This window comes from Symphalangus syndactylus, chromosome 21 (assembly GCF_028878055.3).
Source record: "Symphalangus syndactylus isolate Jambi chromosome 21, NHGRI_mSymSyn1-v2.1_pri, whole genome shotgun sequence".
NCBI lineage: Eukaryota > Metazoa > Chordata > Mammalia > Primates > Hylobatidae > Symphalangus > Symphalangus syndactylus.
The window spans coordinates 53,476,739-53,497,415 of NC_072443.2; positions in this window are offsets into that span (position 1 = coordinate 53,476,739).

A 20,677-nucleotide genomic window follows, 5' to 3' on the forward strand; every position below is an offset into this window, starting at 1 on the left:
GGCTTGTGTCAGGGAATTGGATCACAAAAGCTCAGCACTCAGAGAGGCCTAAAGGTCAGTGCAGGTAGGAAAATTCTCCCTAACCTCCTTCACCCAACATTTCCTTAGTCCATGCTTGCCTGCCTCCAGGGATGGGGACCTCATTCTCTCAGACACAGGGCAGCTGTTCTAACCAGCACAGCTCTGCCAGGAAGAAAGTGTTTTTCTCTCTGAGCTGAGACCTGGCACCCTCTGACTGCCCCCTGACATCCCTGTGGGTCCTTGCTCTGCCCTCTGGGCTCCCAGGCCCTGTGAGCTCACTGCAGAGGAGCCCGCAGGCTGCCTTCTCCAACTCTACAGAGACTGGGCCCTTCCTCGCCTGCTGCATGTCCTGGGCAGGCTCAGCCTGGTTCTCCTGCAGGACCAGGCACCTAGGAATGGGATGACAGCCAACAAGTCTTCAGAAAGCCCCTGGCAGGGCTGGAACTCTGAGAAAGGGGCATGATAGTTTGCGGGAACTCCCCTGGATGAGCCCTGTGAAAGCCTAAGTATCCCATGCAGAGGTCAGATGGTCTTAGGTAACCAGAATCCCAGGTGCCCCACCCCCAATTCTGCACCTCTCCAGCCTGCACAGGGCTGGGTACTCTTAGCCAAAGTCAAAGCTGTGGCACTGGTGTCTCCACTTGAACGCCTCCTTCTGTTAACTTATTCTTTTTTCTTTTCTTTTTTTTTAAAGACTTACTTATTTTTATATTTTAATTTAATTTTATTTTCTCTAATCCCATGACAAATTTTAGAAATGACTTATTTTGGCTTGGTGTAGTGGCTCAGCCTGTAATCCTAGTGCTTTAGGAAGCTGAGGTTGGGAGGATCACTTGAAGGCAGGAGTTGGAGACCAACCTGAGCAACATAGTGAGTGAGACCCTATCTCTACAAAAAATTAAAAAATTACCAGGGTGTGGTGGCAAATGCCCGTAGTCCCAGCTACCCGAGGGACAGGGGTGGGTGGATTGCTTGAACCCAGAAAGTTTGAGGCTGCAGTGAGCTATAATCACACCAATGCACTACAGCCTAGGCAACAGAGTGAGGCCCTGTCTGTTAAAAAAGAGACAGATAAAGAGAGACTTATTTTTAAAAGTAAAAAAATCCAGAAGATCCAGAAGTAGCTACTTTGACGAGTTTCTCGAGTGTTCTGCTAGAGCTTCTCTAAGAATTTATAGCAGATCCGGGCCGTTCTTGACCTGGGAGAGATCCCCCATCTCCCTTTACGTGCAACCCTGGATGGCAGCTTTTATTCCCCGACTGCACGGTCCTTTGCCGGGTGTCCCCACCTATGCCACTGCTGTGGTAGGTTGGCCTTGGTTCTGCACAGAGTGATTCTGAGCGGTCCATAGGTTTAAGCTTTAACGATGCAGTGTTTATTTAAAAGCCTATTAAAGAAAACAGACTAGTGCCTCCAACCCATCATTTCACACCTGCCTCGAATGGGGTTAAATTTTTTTTTTTTTTTTTTTTTTTTTGTGAGACGGAGTCTCGCTCTGTCGCCCAGGCTGGAGTGCAGCGGCGCGATCTCGGCTCACTGCAAGCTCCGCCTCCTGGGTTTACCCCATTCTCTCGCCTCAGCCTTCCGAGTAGCTGGGACTACAGGCGCCCGTCACCGCGCCCGGCTAATTTTTTGCATTTTTAGTAGAAACGGGGTTTCACCGTGTTAGCCGGGATGGTCTCGATTTCCTGACCTCGTGATCCGCCCGCCTCGGCCTCTCAAAGTGCTGGGATTACAGGCGTGAGCCACTGCGCCCGGCCCAGAATTCTTTCAAGTTCCACCTGGAGCGCCCCGGGCCTCTAGTGGAGGAAGGCAAGTGTCGGGCGCCCCCTGCTGGCGGGAGGAGCCGCGCTCTCTCGCTCAGGTGGGATTTGCTCCGGGACTCAGGGTCTCAAAGTGCCGGAAATGTTGGTTGCTCCAGGCTGAATAAGAACAGTTAACAAGAAGAGGCTATTTAAAGCAGGCGGCTGGGAGCATAGGCTCAGGACGCAGGCAGAAGACGATGCCCCAAATTCTGATCCTCAAAGTGCCACCCAGGCCCAAACAAAAATAGGAGCGGAAGACAGCGGCCAGACACCATGGGGGCGCGGAGAAGGCTCTTATTAAAATGTCTAATGCACTTGGTGATATTCCTGTTTTATCCCCGATTGAAGTCTTACGGTCCCCACACATGGTCTTCTGCTCATGAAGGTGAAGGTCATTCATAGCACAGTAATTAATTCATTCAGCAAATAATTCCTGGGCCCAACCCTGTGCAGGGCACTGAGGGATAATAACAAAAAGCATAATAGCTCACATTTATAAGGTCTTATGCAGCACACAGGAAAGTAATGAAGAAAATAATAGGCTGGGTGCGGTAGCTCACGCCTATAATCCCAGCACTTTGGGAGGCTGATGGGTGGATTGCCTGGGCCCAGGAGTTGGTGATCAGCCTGGGCAACGTAAGGATACACCGTCTCTACAAAAAATAAAATTAGAAAAAAATTTAGCTGGGCATGATGGTGCACGCCTGTGGTCCCAGCTACTCTAAGGCTGAGGTGGGATCGCTTGAGCCCAGGAGGTTGAGGCTGCAGTGAGCCATGATTGCACCACTGCTACAGCCTGGGTGACAGAGACTTTGTCTCAAAAAACAAAAAAACAAAAAAAAAACAAACAAAAAGAACAGAAAATACTAACAGCTCACACATTTATTGAGTGCCAAGCGCTGTTCTATGTGCTATGCACTATTAACTCTTTTAATCCTCATGCAATAAGAGGAAGGTTCTTATTATTACCATTTTGTAGGTGAGGAAACTGATACACAGAGAAGGCAAATAACTTACTCAAGTTCTCACAGCTGGGATGTGGTTGATGCATGGATGACTAAGACAGGGCTCCTTCCTTGGAGAAGCCCACAGTCTAATTCGGGTGACAGACCTGGGACATATATATATGTAATCAAGGACTCACAAGGGATGAAGTGTCATCTTTGTCTGGGAGGGTTAGAGCAGAGCAGACCCTTTGAAATGGGAGTTTGTCAGGCTCAGAGGAGATAGGAGAAGAAGGAAGGGCACACTAGGCAGAGGAATGGCAGGTGCATAGGTAGGGTGGCAGGAAAGTGGCACAGCTTCTGCCATAAATAGAACACAGTCTGATTAGAATGTGAAAGACACCGTCAGTGCTAGAAACCTCTGTCTGGAACTGACCATGAATGGCACTCTGCCCGAGGCTCTGTGAAGTGCACCTAGGGTCTCGAAATCAGGGGTCACACTTCTGAGACATGACAGCATGCTTTCAGGGAAAGGGAAGGAGAACTGGGTGTTCTCTGTGTCTGCTTTGCCATGAGGCAGGGTCCAGCGGGGAAGAACACCCTGGAGGCACCACGTGGCTGGCTCCTGCCCTGTTCCTCCTATCAGCTTGAGCCAGACGAACAACTGGCTTTCCAGATGACCCATGTCCAGCCTAGGGCCTGCCCCTGCTACACACCAGAGTAGGAAAAAGAGAATGTGAAAGCCTGTCAGGTAGGAGGACCAAGGCTTCCATCCTGGCCCCACAAGTCCCTTACCCTCTCCAAACATCAGCTTCCTGATGTGTAAATTGGTGACTAACAGCCACCTTGCAGGGTTATCATTTTCGTTAGAATAGAGCTAGGTATTGGTGGTATACTGAGCACAAAAATGGCCCAGTCTCTATCATGGGCTGAGTCGTGCCCCACGTCCCATTCCTATGGTGAAGCCATAACCCTCAGTACTTCAGAATGTGACTGTATTTGGAGACAGGGTCTTTAAACAGGTGATTAAGTTAAAACAAAGTCATTAGGGAGGGCCCTAATCCTTATAGGAAGAGGGAATTAGGACACACACACACACAGGGAAAAACATGTAAAGACACAAGGCAAAGACAGCCAAGGAGAGAGGCCTTGGAAGAAAACTACCCTGCTGACACCTTGATCTTGGACTTCCAGCCTCCAGAAGTATGAGGAAATAAATGTCTGCTGTTTAAGCCACGCAGTCTGTGGTACATTGTCATGGCAGCCTAGCAAACCCTCTGCCTCTTTTAGTTCCTTCCAGAAAGAGGTGGGTCTATTTCTCCTTGAATCTAGGCTGGCCTTGGGAGTTGCCAGTAAAAAGCTGGAATGCAGCAGAAGTGATAATGTGACAGTCTGAGCTTAGGCCTCAAGCGACCTCTTGTGCTTCTGCTTGTTGTCTTTTTGTGAATAAGCCCGGGCCAGCCTGCTGGCAGTTGACAGAGAACATGGAGGAGAACTCATTTATCCTGGTTCAGGCCATTCTAGATCAGTCAGCCCCAGAACAGGTGAGAGAGCTTTGCTAAGATCCACAGAGCTGCCCCTGCCCTCAGTCCACAGCCAATCTCAGATGCACGAGAAAGCCCAGCCAAGGCCAGAAGAACTGCCCAGCTGATCTGTGAACTAAGAAAAGTAAATGCTTATTGTTGAAAGTCAGTAAGTTTAGGGATGTTTGTCACACAGCAATAGCCAACTCTGCAGCTTCTGTAACAAGTGACTCCCCTCCTGAAACCAGCCTCCTAACTCTCAGGCCATGTGGGCCAGTGCCTAGCACAGGAGGCCTCTCTCTCTTCCCAGAAGATACCCTGTGCACAGTGATTTTGAGGAGCTTATCAGAGATGGGCACAGGAGCCTTAGAGAAGAAAGGAGGCTCTGCAGAGATGAGAGACCAGTGGGGGTGTGGGAGGCTGCACAAAGACAGGCCTAGCTGGGTTTTAAATCTAGATTTGATGGCAAATGTTGTAGCACTTGGATTAAGAAAATTATCTGAGGCTAGGCACAGTGGCTGACACCTGTAATCCCAGCACTATGGGAGGCTGAGGCGGGTGGATCACCTGAGATCAGGGGTTCGAGACCAGCCTGACCAACATGGAGAATCCCCATTTCTACTAAAAAAATACAAAATTAGCCAGGCATAGTGACGCATGCCTGTAATCCCAGCTACTTGGGAGGCTGAGCAGGAGAATCTCTTGAACCCGGGAGGCGGAGGTTGCAGTGAGCCGAGATCGTGCCATTGCACTCTAGCCTGGGCAACAAGAGCGAAACTCCATCTCAAAAAAAAAAAAGAAAAGAAAAGAAAAGAAAAGAAAAAAATTACCTGAAATAGACTGAGACCAGGGAGGGTGGGTCCCCAAGGACACGGAGATGTTATGTAGAAAGAGAATTATATGCCACTGAGAAAAAAGCAATAGCCGTCCACTACAACACCAAGAATGATGGGGATGTAAGAAGGAACACCCAGTGAGGAGTAGGTGGGATTTGGCTACTCGCAAAGGCAGTGGGAAAGGAGCCCTAATGTGCAGGGAAAACCCTGGCCTCTCCCAGATGCTTTTCCACGTCTTTCATCATTTTTAGCGTCTCATGATCCTTGCAAGTTCGCTGTGTTTAGCCATACTGGGTTGATCTATTGGGCAGGAAAGTACTAGGCAGAAACCTAACCTAAAGATAGGCTAGGACAGCTTCTGTTCTCATGACTGAGAAAAACAGAGAGGTGTGGAGGGAGCAGAGAGACAGAGACAGAGAGAGGAAGAGAGAGAGAGAGGAAGGGAGGAGCTGAGGCCATGAGATTTTCTTTTTTAATCCAGGGGGATCATCTCCCTGGGCTGGTGACACTAGGTATCAACTGGGTTACACACTGTGGGTATTTGGATGGAGGCTGTCACACCAGCTTGCTAAACTTGGTAACCTGACAGCCTGACAAAGGCTCAGCTAGAGGTTTTCACGGAGTTTGGACCTCACTTTGTAATAGGTTCATTTGCCTGACATGCAGCAAGTCAGTATACCAAGACCAGGGATTGCAGCAGAGAAAGAGCTTAATAATTGTGGGTAAACCAAACAGGGAGCCAGGAGGAAACCTCAAATCTGCCTCCCCAAAGAATTTAGGACTAGGGATTTTAAGGGGTTTGGAGTGGGCCAAAGTGGGGAGGTCGTTGATTGGTCGAAGAGTGAGTGCAGGGTGAAGTCCTGGGACAGGGAGATGAAGAAACTGCATTCTCATGCTGATCCCGTTCCTCTGTGGGGGTCTTCATGCTGGCTGTCCTCCGCCACTCTGCTGGAATTTGGGCACTGAAGAACATCTTAAGCAATTCTTAAATAAAAGCTTTATGATTCTAACCCCGGTGGTCCTATTTATAGGAACAATGGGTTTGCAAATGGTCAGTGTCTAGTGTTACACGACTTTTTGGCCAAAGCACAGCCTGATTAACACTTAATTATAAACTATATTTCTGCCCAGAAACCAGCATGTGATTCTTGTTATCCCTGTAAGGATGGTTTCAACCTGAGAAAGAATTTCAGGCAGGGATGGCCAGCTGTCCACCAGAGATGTGTGCTTCTCTTCCTGGTGTAGGCTGTTAAAGAGATGTGGCTGCCAAGCCAGGGCTGCACTTCCCAGCCCTCCCTGCATCTGGGAGGGCCTGTGTGACTGGTTCTTACCAATGAAGGTGAGAGGGAGTGATGAGTTGCTTCTGTTCAAATGGATGAGAAGTGGAGGTACTTTCTCCATTCTCTCTTCTTCCATCTATTGGCTGGACACCAACTCCCACATGACCTTGGAAGCTCCATATTGAAAATGACAGTGGCTTTATTGTGAATGAATGACTTCATGGAGAGAGGTCTCCTCTGCCTTCCCCGGAACCCCCCTCCCTGCCAGGGACACCAGCATTGGCCATTACTCTGTGAGGTGTGGGCTGTCATCATCCCCATTTTACAGAACTGGAAATGGATGCTGAGAGATTAACGAACTTGCCTGAGATTGCACATTCACTCATCGAGTCCTTCAACAAATGTTTGTTGAGGGCCCATTATGTGCCAGCACAAATTTAGGCAATGGGCGGCCAGGTGCTATTGCTGTGCTAATCCCTGTGTATATAGCCCCCATTGTTAGTGCGTATATTTGCAGGTAGGAGTGGCTTAATGGTCCGATAAAATCCACCTGTGAGCAGAAGTTAAAGGTGTCAGGTTTCACCTTGCTCAGTTAGCGATAGCCTTTTACATCTGGTGTCTTGCCATCTTTTGATTTCCATCTGATGGCCACCTATACAGTGAGTGTGTGCCTAAATGTCCTTTTTCTTTATGTAATTATAGGAGTGTCTGTGGAGTGTAAGCTGCTTCCAGTGTCTCTTTAATTTTAAAGCCATCTCCCGGTTTTAGTAGCTATTGAGAGTCCCTTGGTATCTCCCACTTCTGATTTCCTCCTGAGTTGTAGAGGTGGTAATGAATGTCTCCACGAGCTTTCTGGATTTCTGTGTTGCTTTAACTTGGGTATGTTTTGTGTGTCACTGGTTATGTTTCCTGTTAATGCCTCTACTTGATCCCTAAATTTTGTGGTCGCTGAATTATCTTTTTGGTGTACTGATACATTAATACCTTAATTTTGTTTTATGATTTATATAGTTCCTCCCAGTAAGGTTTAGACCGCATGTCCTTACCATTAATTTAAAAGTTATTTTGTGCTGGGCACGATGGCTCACGCCTGTAATCTCAGCACTTTGGGAGGCTGAGGTGGGTGGATTACCGGAGGTCATGAGTTCGAGACCAGCCTGGCCTGCATGGTGAAACCCCGTCTCTACTAAAAATACAAAAATTAGCCGAGCGTGGTGGCGGGTGCCTGTAATCCCAGCTACTTTGGAAGCTGAGGCAGGAGAATCGCTTGAACCCGGGAGGTGGAGGTTGCAGTGAGCCGAGATCACACCATTGCTCTTCAGCCTGAGCAACAAGAGCGAGACTCCATCTCAAAAAAAAAAAAAAAAGTTGTTTCCATTTGTGTGACCATAGGGCTATGCCATATGGAATTGTCCATGAGTTTGTAAAAATGTATTTTTTTAAATTTTCTGACACTGTCTTACTACTAGGACAAAAGCAGTCAAGGCTGCATGCTGTACAGAGGGTGATACACCTGCCATCTTTGGGATCCTTTGGTCCTGGGATCTGAGTGTTCTGCTGGCCTCGAATCACAAAGGCTGATCCTTCTGTAAACCAGGTGCTGGGCAAGACATTAGACCAGACTGGGCCCCATTTACCTATATTGGCATGGATTGTCCCTGTCCTCAAAATAAACTCCAGCAAGTCTGTTTCAGTCTTGTGAATGTCCTCAGTGAGGAAGCCTCAGTGGTTTACCCTTAAAGCCGGTGTCTCAACCCTAGATGTACCATTTCCATGTGAGGAGCTTTGGATCAATTTGGATACCTGTCAGTTCCTCAGGGCTCAGTTTTATCCTGTGAAGGAGAAGCATATGGCATGTAATTGTAACATTGTTGTTGCCAATCAGAGGCTCAGTGTTTTGAGGGTTTCATATGTAAGCCATATGTATTTTTCAAATGGGCTGTATTTGTTGTTAGAGTATGGGAATTTTGTTGTCCAAACCTGACCAGTAGGAAGGATGTAGAATCTGGTTTCCTTGTCTGTAATGACTGTGTTCCATATTCATCACTCATCAGAATTCCTGACTTAAGTGGTGAATCTGGAGTTGGGTGATGCTGTGTTTGGAATGTGGCAATGTAGTCTTTGAGTGTTTCAAGTGCTTGTGTCTGTTTGCTTCCCCATGTGAAGTCTCAAGTGATTCTCCTGGTTATCTTATAATTGGTTTCAGGATGATGTTTAAGTAAGGTGTACGCTGCCTCCAGGACCCAAATAAACCTGTTCATCTTGGTGCTTCCTGTGAGTTGTTTGGCACCTTACGGGCTTTTATTTTATTCTTGAGACAGGGCCTGGCTCTGTCGCCCAGGCTGGAGTGCAGTGACTTGATCTTGGCTCACCTCAACCTCCGCCTCCCGGTTCAAGCGATTCTCCCACCTCAGCCCCCCAAGTAGCTGAGATTACAGACGTGCACCACCACAGCCGGGTAATTTTTTTGTATTTTTTGTGGAGATGGGATTTGGCCATGTTGCCCAGGCTCGTCTCAAACTCCTGGGCCCAAGCGACCTGCCCACTTTGACCTCCTAAAGTGTTAGGAATACAGGTGTGAGCCATTGCACCCAGCCAAGGACTTTTATTTTATCTATCATTGTGATCAGGATTTTTCTCCCTTCCAGTGACCACTGTACTACTAAAAATTTGCAATTGGTGTCTGGGCCTATGGTTTTATCTGTATGAATGGTCTAGCCCAGTGATCTTAAGTGTGTTATTAATTGGGAATTTTTTTGCTTAAGTTTTTCCTGGTCATCGTTTACCATTATAATGTCATCTATGTATGATATTTTTAGTGATATATATTTTAATTGATCTATGTGTGATGATGAAATGAAGTGAACTATTACTGAATTATTTAATTATCTTTGCAGTAATCTTTCAAATTGGGTATTTTTTGCCTTCCCAAGTAAAGGAGCTATTTTCCTGACTTTTTTTGTTTATTGGTACGGCAAAGAACATGTCTGACTGTCTATGGTTACACAGTACTTGCCACTGGAGTTAGTGATCTTATTAATGACATCTTCTACATCTGGAAATGCCTCAGGCATTTTGGGTGAGAATATATTTAAATTTCCATAATAAAGTCTATAGCTCCTTTTTTGTTTTAGGACAGGCCATACTGGCCTATTAAAGTTATTTGAAATGCCAATTGTAATCACATCTTTCTTGCTTCCTTGAGGAATTCTAGAATCTTTGTTTTTTGTTGGTTTGTTTTTGAGACTGAGTCTCGCTCTGTCGCCCAGGCTGGAGTACAGTGGTGTGATCTCAACTCACTACAACCTCCACCTCTCCGGTTCAAGTGATTCTCCTGTCTCAGCCTCCTGAGTAGCTGGGAGCACTATGGTATTTGCTCCATTATCCCACAGATAGAGAGGAGTCAGTTTGCATCTGTGGTCTGTCTTTAGCGAAAGTTTGTTCTTAGTTGTCGTAATTCTGCTTTGATGTATTCTCGGATCTCAGTGATGTCCTGAGGGCTGTCAGGTCCATGGTCATAATCTATAACTCTTTTTCTAGTTATTATAGGTCTTGCCACATGTGCCTGCCTCCCAGGGTCATCATAATCTCCCGGGTCCTCTGGATGGGGGGTTTGGTCCCAGACATTCCTCTTCAAAAGTTACATCTGAAAAGGATTTACTTTTCCTTAAAATTCTATGAACTAGCTCTTTGCCTTTCTGGTGATCCCTGTCTGTCTGTAAGATGCTTTGCATTAAAAGTGAGAGATTTCTTCTTTTGTGGCTCTGCTAATCAAAGGTTTAACATTTGGAGGGGTGGGCCTCGAGTCTGACTGTACATCCTTAGGGGATAGTACAGGGAATCATTTCCTGACTTCCAACTCTGTCTGGTATTCAACACTAAGTACCGTATTTGGGTGACAAGCCTTCTGGCATGCCTGCTTAATTTTCTTTCCTAGGGCCCACATTATGCAATATTAATAGCTACTTTATATAGTTTCTTAATAATAAATATTTCCATTTCCTACCTTAACCAATAGTATGAGTGGAGGTTATTGATGTTCCTTTCTTTCTGCCAGATTAAAGTTGTTTTGCCAACCACTGTCTCATAAGTTGAAACCCTGTTTGGTACGAGCCCTTCCAGCTCCACCAGCTTCCTACCTTGGCGTCAGCCCAGACTTCATCGGCCTTTGGATGTGCACGACATGGGTTAGTTCCACCCCACTACCCAAGGTTTTCCTTGGGGAGCCAGACTTTCAACATGAAATGAGATTATCTCTTTTTAGAGATGGTGGTAGGTTTGTTTCGCCAAGTGGCTTGATTTTTAATTTAAGTTTTAGTGGAGGATTTGGCTTTAGGAATTTTCCCAATTTGGTTATCACAGTTATATGATTATAAATGGCTGCTTTTAGTTTTGGACATTTGTCTGACTGAAGGACAGCTGCTAACTACACCAATTGTTGTGAGCAGTGCAAGGTCAGGCATAACCAGGTCCACACACATTTGTGCCTTTCCCAAGGTCAGACTTTTATTGATGCTTATTCAATCATAAAAGCCATGAGCTACAAGGAGTTCCCAAGGAGGCAATTCTTAGTATTACCCACTCACTCAGTAGTCAGAGCCACGGGCACATAGGTCCAAGCCGATCCACAGGTCAGTCAATATTGCAAACCGTCATAGCAGTATACGTAATTAATATGTAAATATTATAGATTAAAAATTTCACATCAAACAGAGTAACATTTAAAACCAAGGGAAAGGGGATAGGAAAAGGGGTTAATGAATCATTCCAAGGAGAGCTGGACTGGTTCATTGATGTGAACATAGAGAGTGTTCTGGGCTGATTCTGACGGTCATCAGTGTCTTGCAAGGAAGAGTCCTTGATTTGGGTGGAGCTTTCAGTGGCAGATGCCGGGTGCTGACCATGAGTGACAGCAAGACAGTGTCTGGTGAGATGCCTGAGTGGAACTGCTGAAGTCCTGCTTTTTTTTTTTAAATGGTCCTTGAGTCTTCTGGTGAAAGCTGATAGTAAAAAGTGTGTGTGGCCATACCCTTGCCTGGTTGGGTGCAGTTTCTATTGATGAGGCAGACATCTGGTCCCTGTTGGCATGATGCCTTTTGAAATGTAAGATGGAATCTTTCTAACATGGAGTTACTTATATCAAGGGCACTGTATATAGGCAGTGAGGTGGTGAGAAGTGTATTCTAGATTCCGCATATTCTAGATCCATTCCAAAGTAAAAGCTGACAGGACTTGCTGATGGGTTAGAAGTGGGATGTGAGGCTGGGCACAGTGGTTCACACGTGTAATCCCAGCGCTTTGGGAAGCCGAAGTGGGTGGATTGCTTAAGCTCAGGAGTTTGATACCAGACTGAGCCAACAAAGTGAGACCCTGTCTCTCTCCAAAAATATACGAAAATTAGCCGGGCATGGTGGTGAGTGCCTGTGGTCCCAGCTACTCGGGAGGCTGAGGTGGGAGGATGACTTAAGCCTGGGAGGCAGAGGTTGCAGTGAGCCGAGATCGCGCCACTGCACTCCAGCCTGGGTGACAGAGTCAGACCCTGTCTCAAAAAAAAAAAAAAAAAAAAGTGGGATGTGAGAGAAAGAAGTCAAGGATGACTCCACGGTTCTTGGCCAGAGCACATGGATGGAAGAGCTGTGGGAAGAGCAGGTTTAGGGGTGGGGCCCCAGAGATAAAAGAACCCAGGGCTCTGTGGAAGGTCCAAGGCTGGTCCAGAACATGGCAGCATGTTGTGCGTCCTGGCTCCCTGTTATCAGCTACTTGGCAAGTCCCTGAAAGAGGAAAGGGGCAGCAGTGCAGAGGCGTGGTAGAGGGACTGAGTCTCCCACCCCAGGCTGCTGGGATGCTCAGCCTCCTCCGGTGGTCAGCAGGAGGGAGCCTTGGAAGTTTGGAGATAAACCAGCAGAACCATGTTGGCTTTGGACACCCGGGTTCTCTGCAAGGTTCTAAAGTGGCCAGATGCCGCCCCCTGGTGGCTGGCAAGGCTCCTTACAACCCTCACTGACCTGCTAGACAGCCCACAAGCTAGAACTAGAGGGGGCCCACCCCCAACTGTGAGCAAGGTGGGGGTTCATTTGAGGCTATGAGCTGGGGCAAACGACTGCCCTGGGCATGAGGCTTTTGAGCCTGTCAAGTGCCTCCCTTATCGCAGAAGAGCAAACAGGTGCACGAAGGGGAAACAACTTTGGAGAAAGGGGTGGCTTGGGGACCCCATCCCCAGTTTTGCTTTCTGCTGATTTTTCAGTCTTCTCCTATTTTCCTTTTCCTTGATTTTTTTTGACTTAGATATTTTTGAGAAAAATACATATGGAGGAAAAAAAGCAATTTAAATCATAGGCAAAAAGCCTACGTTGTGGAAAGTCAGTCTCCCCACCACTCCAGTTTCCCTCCCCAGAGGTGCCCGCTGTTACAGTTGGTGTTTCCTTCCAGGGACTCAACATGCATCCTGTCACCTGAATTTCTGAAGGGTTTACTATGTGCCATGCACACTTGGCATTTCCGACCTCCGTGCCTCTTCCCAATCCAGCAGTCAGAGGTCACATCCTGTCCCTCCCCTACTCAGTACTTCCCCCAGCTCCCACTTCACTCACAGTTAAGGCCAAAGTCCCTTCGATGGCTGTGACCTCCCCTCACCCTTGAGCTCTCAGACCTGATTTCCCATAACTCTCTCCCTCACTTCCTTTGCTGCAGCCACACTGGCCTCATCACTGAGGAGAGCAAAGATTACCTGGTGGCCACAAAGCAGACCATCTAGAGGCGACACTCCTCATCTGAGGAATTCAGAAGTAATTCAACTTCCCTCTGATCTAAAGCCGGCATCTAGTACCAGGCTTCCTTCCCCAAAATGTATAAGAAACCAGAATTTCTATACATCTCCGAATGCATGCATGTCAAAACTCATTGTGCAACCCTTGCTGACATCAAAGCACCAACATGTCTACAAGTGTAACCTTTTTTTTTTTTTTTTTTTTTGAGATGGAGTTTTGCTCTTGTTGCCCAGGCTGGAGTGCAATGGCGTGATCTCGGCTCACTGCAAACTCTGCCTCCCGGGTTCAAGTGATTCTCCTGCCTCGGCCTCCATTTATTATGACCGATGTGGCCAACATGGTCCAAATTACCCTTAAGCTCCCGCTTTAAGGTCTATAAATGCCCCTAAGGAAAATCCACTGTGGTTCACACAGTCCTCTCTTGCTGAGGCGCCGGCCACACTCTGATGCAGGGTTCTTTCTATCTCATAAAACTTTCCCTTTCAATCCTATACTGTTGTGGGCAAACTCTTAACTACCTGCGAGCCAATCACTTTCCATTACCAGGGCTCTGACATCTCACCCAGGAATTACTTTGCTTATTGTGGTAAAACATACACAATACAGTGTTTATCATTTTAATCATCTGTAAGTGCACAATTCAGTGGCATTAAATACAGTCACAATGTTGTGTAACCAGCTCCACTATCTATACTTAAAACTTGTTCATCATCCCTTATAAAAACTCCGTACCCTTTAAACAATAACTCTCCCTCCCCTCACCCCGGGAGCCTTTATTTTATTGTCTGTCTCTATGAATTTGACTATTCTGGATATCTCACCATAAGTGGACATATATAGTATTTGTCCTCCTGTGTCTGACTTATTTCACTAAATGTAATGGAAAAGATCCATCCATGTTGTATCAGATATCAAAGTTCATTTCCTTTTTATGGTTGAATAATATTTTATTGTAAGCATAGACCATGTTTTGTTTATTCATTCATCTGTTTGAGAAAGAAAACCTTTTTCTGAGAAATGCTAACCCCTTTAAATTACCAGGCCCAGAAACGCATTTAAACTGTAACAGCAGGCCGGGCACGGTAGCACACGCCTGTAATCCCAGCACTTTGGGAGGCCGAGGCGGGCGGATCACTTGAGGTCAGGAGCTCAAGACCAGCCTGGCCAGTATGGTGAAACCCCATCTCTACTAAAAATACAAAAATTAGCCAGGCATGGTGATGCATGCCTGTGATCCCAGCTACTCGGGAGGCTGAGGCATGAGAATCACTTGAACCTGGGAGGTGGAGGTTGCAGTGAGCTGAGATCGTGCCACTGCACTCCAGCCTAGGCAACAGAGTGAGATTCTGTCTCAAAAAAAAAAAATTAAATTAAATTAAATTAAATGTAACAGCAGACTGGGTTCGGTGGCTCACGCCTGTAATCCTAGCACTTTGGGAGGCTGAGGTGGGCAGATTGCTTGAGCTCAGGAGTTCGAGACCAACCGGGCAATATGGTGAAACCCCATCTCTACAAAAAATGGAAAAATTAACCAGGCATGGTGGTAGGTGCCTGTAGTCCCAGCTACTTGGGAGGCTGAGGTGGGGAGATCACCTGAGCCCAGGATGTCGAGGCTTCAGTGAACCATGATCACGCCACTGCACTCCAGCCTGGGCAACAGAGTGAGACCCTGTCTCAAATAAATAAATAAAAATTAAAAAATAAAATGTAACAGCAGTTGCATCTCACTCCTCCTTGAGCTAAATAATTACCTCTTGAACCCACTTGCTGTGCCAGCTCTGACACCAAGTAGCCATCAAATGCCATACACCCTATAGTTCAACAATATATAGCCAATCATTAGCCAATGTTATTTCTGTAAACCAATGAGAATTCCTGGTGAACAACTTCTGTAATTGTAAGCTCTCCGGATTTGTCCTTTTTTTCTCTCTCTCTTTTTTGAGACAGGGTCTCAGTCTGTTGCCCAGGCTGGACTGTGGTAGCACGATCATAGCTCATTGTAACCTCAAACACCTGGGCTTGGCCGGGCGGTGGCTCACGCCTGTAATCCCAACAGTTTGGGAGGCTGAGATGGGAGGATCACTTGAGGTCGGGAGTTCAAGACCAACCTGACCAACGTGGTGAAACCCCGTCTCTACTAAAAATACAAAAAATTAGCTGGGTGTCGTGGCACATGCATGTAATCCCAGCTACTTGGGAGGCTGAGGCAGGAGAATTACTTGAACCCGGGAGGCAGAGGTTGCAGTGAGCCGAGATCATGCCATTGCATTCCAGCCTGGGCAACAAGAGCGAAAACTCCGTCTCAAATAATAATAATAATAATAATAATAAAATAATAATAATAAACACCTGGGCTCAAGTGATCCTCCTGCCTCAGCCTCCAAAGTAGCTGGGACTACAGGTGCACACCTCCATGCCCGGCTAATTTTCTTTCTTTTTTTTTTTTTTGAGACAGAGTCTCGGCTGTGTTGCCCAGGCTGGAGTGCAGTGGTGTGATCTCGACTCACTGCAGCCTCTGCCTCCCAGGTTCAAATTAGTCTCCTGCCTCAGCCTCCCCAGTAGCTGGGATTACAGGCATGAGCCACCACGCCTGGCTAATTTTTGTATCTTGGTAGAGATGGGGTTTTGCCATGTTGGCCAGGCTGGTCTCAAACTCCTGACCTCAGGTGATCCACCCATCTCAGCCTCCCAAAGTCCTGGGATTATAGCTGTGAGCCACCAAGCCCAGCCGCAGCTAATTTTTTAACTCAATTTTTTTTTTTTTTTTTTTTTTTTTAGAAATGGGGTTTCACTATGTTGCCAAGGCTGGTCTCAAACTCCTGGCCTCAAGCAATCCTTCTGCCTCAGCCTCCCAAGTAGTTGGGATTACAGGCATGAGCCACTGTGCCCAGCCTCATCCTTTTTCTCGTTAAAAACTTGGGCCTCTTGTTTGTTCTCCAGAGCACTTGCCAAAACAACTTGGAAGTGTACAGTCCCAGGGTGCAGTCCTCAACTTTTGCATTTGAATAAACTCTCTTTAAACTACATTCTGAGCTAGTGACATAGCAAGACCCCACCTCTAATTGTTTTTCTTCATTAGCTAGGTGTGGGGGTGCATATCTGTAGTCCCAGCTACTCAAGAGGCTAAGGTGGGATGATTGCACCACTGCACTCCAGCCTGAGTGACAGAGTGAGACCCTGTCTCTAAAAACAAACAAACAAACAAACAACAACAAAAAGACTGCATGCTGGCTCTTTTGATTATTCTATGTTGACATGTTGATGGACATTTGAGGTGTCTCTATCGTTTGGCTATCGTGAATAATATTGCTATGGACATGGGTGTTGGCCTCATTACTTTTTCTGCAACCTGCCCTGCACACTTCCACATGAGGACTTTGCAGTGGCTGTTCCCTCTGCCTGGAATGCTCTTCCCCAAGGCATCCACATGGCTCACTTTCTTCAAGTCTTTGCTCAAATGTTGCCTTCTCAATGAGGCCTACCCTGACCATGCTATAAGTTCTGCAACCTGGCACTCCTTGTTCTCTTTACTCTGTTTTTTTTCCATAGTACTTACCATTTTCTAATGTGCTATATAATACACTTATTTAGTATATTAATTGTTTAGGATCTGTGTCTCTCCATGAGAATGTCATCTCCCTGAGGGCAAAGATCAATGTCTGTTTTGTTTATCTCAGGCACTCATGTAGGTAGGTGCTTAATACATAGTTTGTTGAATGAACTTAAAATCACAAGCCTAAGTCATTTGTTGAGTTACAGATTTTAAACTGGAGTCACGAGACGAATGTGTTAGATGCTCTAACATGCCAAACTCTCTTAAATCCCTCAAATACTTAAAATACCATATACACACAGATTGTTTCAAATCTGGGTTAAAATTGAGGTTAACTTCTCAACTGGCTGAAGGTGCGTATTTCTGAAGATGTAGGTCAGGGAATGAGATCTGAAGCTGCAGACAACCAGCGTGACTTTTTCTCATGACCTGAGGACCACGCTGTGCTCTTGATTCTCCTCCTCCCTGCACTTAGGGCCACCGTGCAGGTTGTGTGCAGCACAGTCGGGAGTGGGGTGGGGATGGGGGTAAGCGGATGCTGAAATCCAGTCTGTGCCCCACTTGCCAAATGCAGGGCTTCAGTGCCAGCACAAGGTTGTGTCCGTTGGAGAGAAGGGACTGGTGCCTCTTTCCCATTTGCCACAGGCCCCGACGGGCTGGGAGTGGTCCTGCTTTGTCAAAGAGAATGCCAGTCCACTACCTGCAAACTGGTTGACTTTGCAGCTCACATCTCCCAAGTCAGTTCCATGTTTCCTGCTTTTCAGGTTTGCTGAGGCTGTTCCCCCACCCACTATTGGATTTAATGAATCTAGTTGCTATGTGATTCTATTCTGAGTTCTTTTTGTAGACATCCCATCTGGCAAGGCCATGACTCTCAAAGCTATTTCTATGACACCAGATTGGATCCTCACACCCTCATGCTATTGTCTGACTCAGCGCAACACAATAGCCAAGGCATCTGAATCACACCGCTCTTCCTTTTTCTTTATTTAACAAACATTTACATAGTCCTTCCCCTGTGCCAGGCGCTGTTCTAACACTTTCCAAATATTAAGCTATTTAACCCTCCAACTTAAGAGGTGAGTACTATAATTATCTCATTTTACAGATGAGGAAACCAAAACTCAGAGAATTTAAGTGACCCGCCCAGGGTTCATTCACGTGGCCACAGGTGGCAGGGATGGGATTCAAACCCAGGTCGACTTTTGCTCCATCTTCGCTTTTTTCTTGTCATTCTTTCCCTCCCGCTTCCTCTTCCTTTCTCCCCTCGTTTTCTCTTCCTTCTCATTCCCTGCTTCCTTCCTGACAGGGCCACAGCAACTGCCACCTGCTTCCCTCAGACACTGCCCAGCCCAGCATGCCCTCCCTCCATCCTCCAGGCAAGGCTCTGCCAGGCTGTCCGTCATCACCCTCGTTTCCGTGTGCCAGCAGACAGGGTGTGCCAACCTCAACCCCCTCAACCCACTGGCTCAGATCACAGCAGCTGGCAGAGGCCTAGGAGCTGGGGCCAGGCCAGCCTGGAGGGCAGTTGGCCCTTCAGGAAGTTACACGATGTGCCCAGAACTTCCCCAATGACGTTTGTGTTACCCATATCATAATTTATTTTCTTGCCCAGGGATTTTAATGTGGTGCCAAGATGTCTTGTGCTTGGGATAAACTTAGACAAATAAGAGCCAAGAGAAAGTGAGACAGTGAGATAGAGAGAGGGATAGAGAGACAGAAAGACAGAGAACCCTAAGGCAGGGGGCAAGGGTGAAGAGACTCAGCTGTCCAAGATTCTCTCACTAGAAGTGGCTGCCTACAGTTTTGGGAACAAGGAGGAGTGGCTTGATATCATCCCTCTATGTGTGAATGAACTTTTCTCTGAGTTTCCCAAAGGACTCATGTTCTTCTCCATAACTATGCCTTTGCCTATGCTGTTCTCCTGGCCTGGAAGGCCCTTCCCAATCGTTTCTACCCAAGGACCATGCTCATGTGCTGCCCGCTTTTGGGAACCCTTTCGTGAATTCCTGCAGGGGACTCTGCTGGTCTCTCCTCTGACACCAGAGCATCTGTGTGCACGTGCACACTTCCATTTTGAACTAATTGGCTTACATCCCCTCTCTATGCCCAGTACAGGAGTGGTGCCTGGAGGAGGCTGAGGAGGTACAGGAAGTCTATCAGCACTTCACAGAGGAAGGAAAAGTGGGGATTGTGAAAGCCTCAAGGCAAGGTGACTCTGGGTTCAAGGCTCACCAGCTGGTGACCCTGGGCAAGTCACCTAACCTCTCTGTGCCTCAGCTTCCCCTCTATAAAATGGGAATAATATTACATTTTGTACAGTTTGTACATCACTGGGTTGTGTGAGAATGAAATGAGTTAAGATATGGAAAGCACATAGAACAGTGTCTGGCGTGTGCAAATCCCTCAGTAAATATTAGTCATTATTATTATTATCAAACTGGAAATAGTCATAGAGTTGCCTAAAGGATTAAAGAAAGTACTTTTGATGAAGTGTGAAGCATATAGGAAGGTCTTTGTCATTATCATTAACAACATCGGCCGGGTGTGGTGGGGGGCGCCTGTAGTCCCAGCTACTCGGGAGGCTGAGGCAGGAGAATGGCGTGAACCTGGGAGGCGGAGCTTGCAGTGAGCGGAGATCGCACCACTGCACTCCAGCCTGGGGGACAGAGTGAGACTCCGCCTCAAAAAAAAAAAAAGAAACTATATCAAGAGCAGTGCTCAATCCACTGTGATTTCCAGAATTAACTTACAAGTTGAGGCCACATTGCTATTGCTTTTTTGAGCAAATGAAATGATGAATATGATGTTTTTTTCTTTTCTTTTCTTTTTTTTTGAGGCGGAGTTTCGCTTTGTTGCCCAGGCTGGAGTGCAGTGGGACAATCTCGGCTCCCTGCAATCTCTGCCTCCTGGGTTCAATCGGTTCTCCTGCCTCAACCTCCTGAGTAGCTGGGATTACAGGCGAGCGACACCACACCCGGCTAATGTTTTATATTTTTGGTAGAGACAGGGTTTCACCATGTTGGCCAGCTGGTCTTGAACTCCTGACCTCAAGTTATCTGCCCACCTCGGCCTCCCAAAATGCTGGGATTACAGGAGTGAGCCACTGCGCCCGACCAAATATGTTTTTTGTAAATGATAAAATGACAAGCAAAAATCATGATGGTTTAATAAACGTTCATTGCCCGACCCAAAACATAGTCCTGCCTGTAAGTGTGGCTCGTTCTGGGACCTCGGTGGCCTCAGACTTTCAAAAGGGTGGTTTTACTCCCAAAGTCCTGGCTTTTGGGACCTAAGGCAGAAGCTAGTGATGGAGACGGGGAGCTTGGCATGTTGCTTTGCTTCTGACAGGTTAGGAAGCCTCTTCCTTGTCTCTATCAGTAAACAAAGGGAAGTCATTATTCACTCCTGCAGACATTGTAACGTTTAAAAAAAATTGGCCATCAGATTGAGAGAAAAGGCCAAGTCACTGGAGCCAATTTCTTTTGTACAGATGAGAGAACTCTGTGAGAAACAAAGGGAAGTCATTATTCACTCCTGCAGACATTGTAACGTTTAAAAAAAATTGGCCATCAGATTGAGAGAAAAGGCTAAGTCACTGGAGCCAATTTCTTTTGTACAGATGAGAGAACAGATGAGAAAGGGGAAAGGACCTGTTCAAAGCCACAAAGTAAGGTACAGCCAGGGCTAGAACCCAGATCTCTAGATCCCTAGTTCGCTGCCCTTTCACTGGTGATTGCTTTCCAAAAACTCAATGCTCTCCAAGTCCGGAGCCCCATGTCCTTAAATGGAAGGTGATGGAGGCTCAGTGCTCCTGTCCAGAGACCAGGTGGGGAAGACTTTTTGGAGGCAGGGAAAGTGAGATGGGCAAAGCCAGTATGCAGGACACCCTCCTACCTACCGTGCAATTACCTCAATCTTCACAATCCTCTGAGGCGGAGACTATC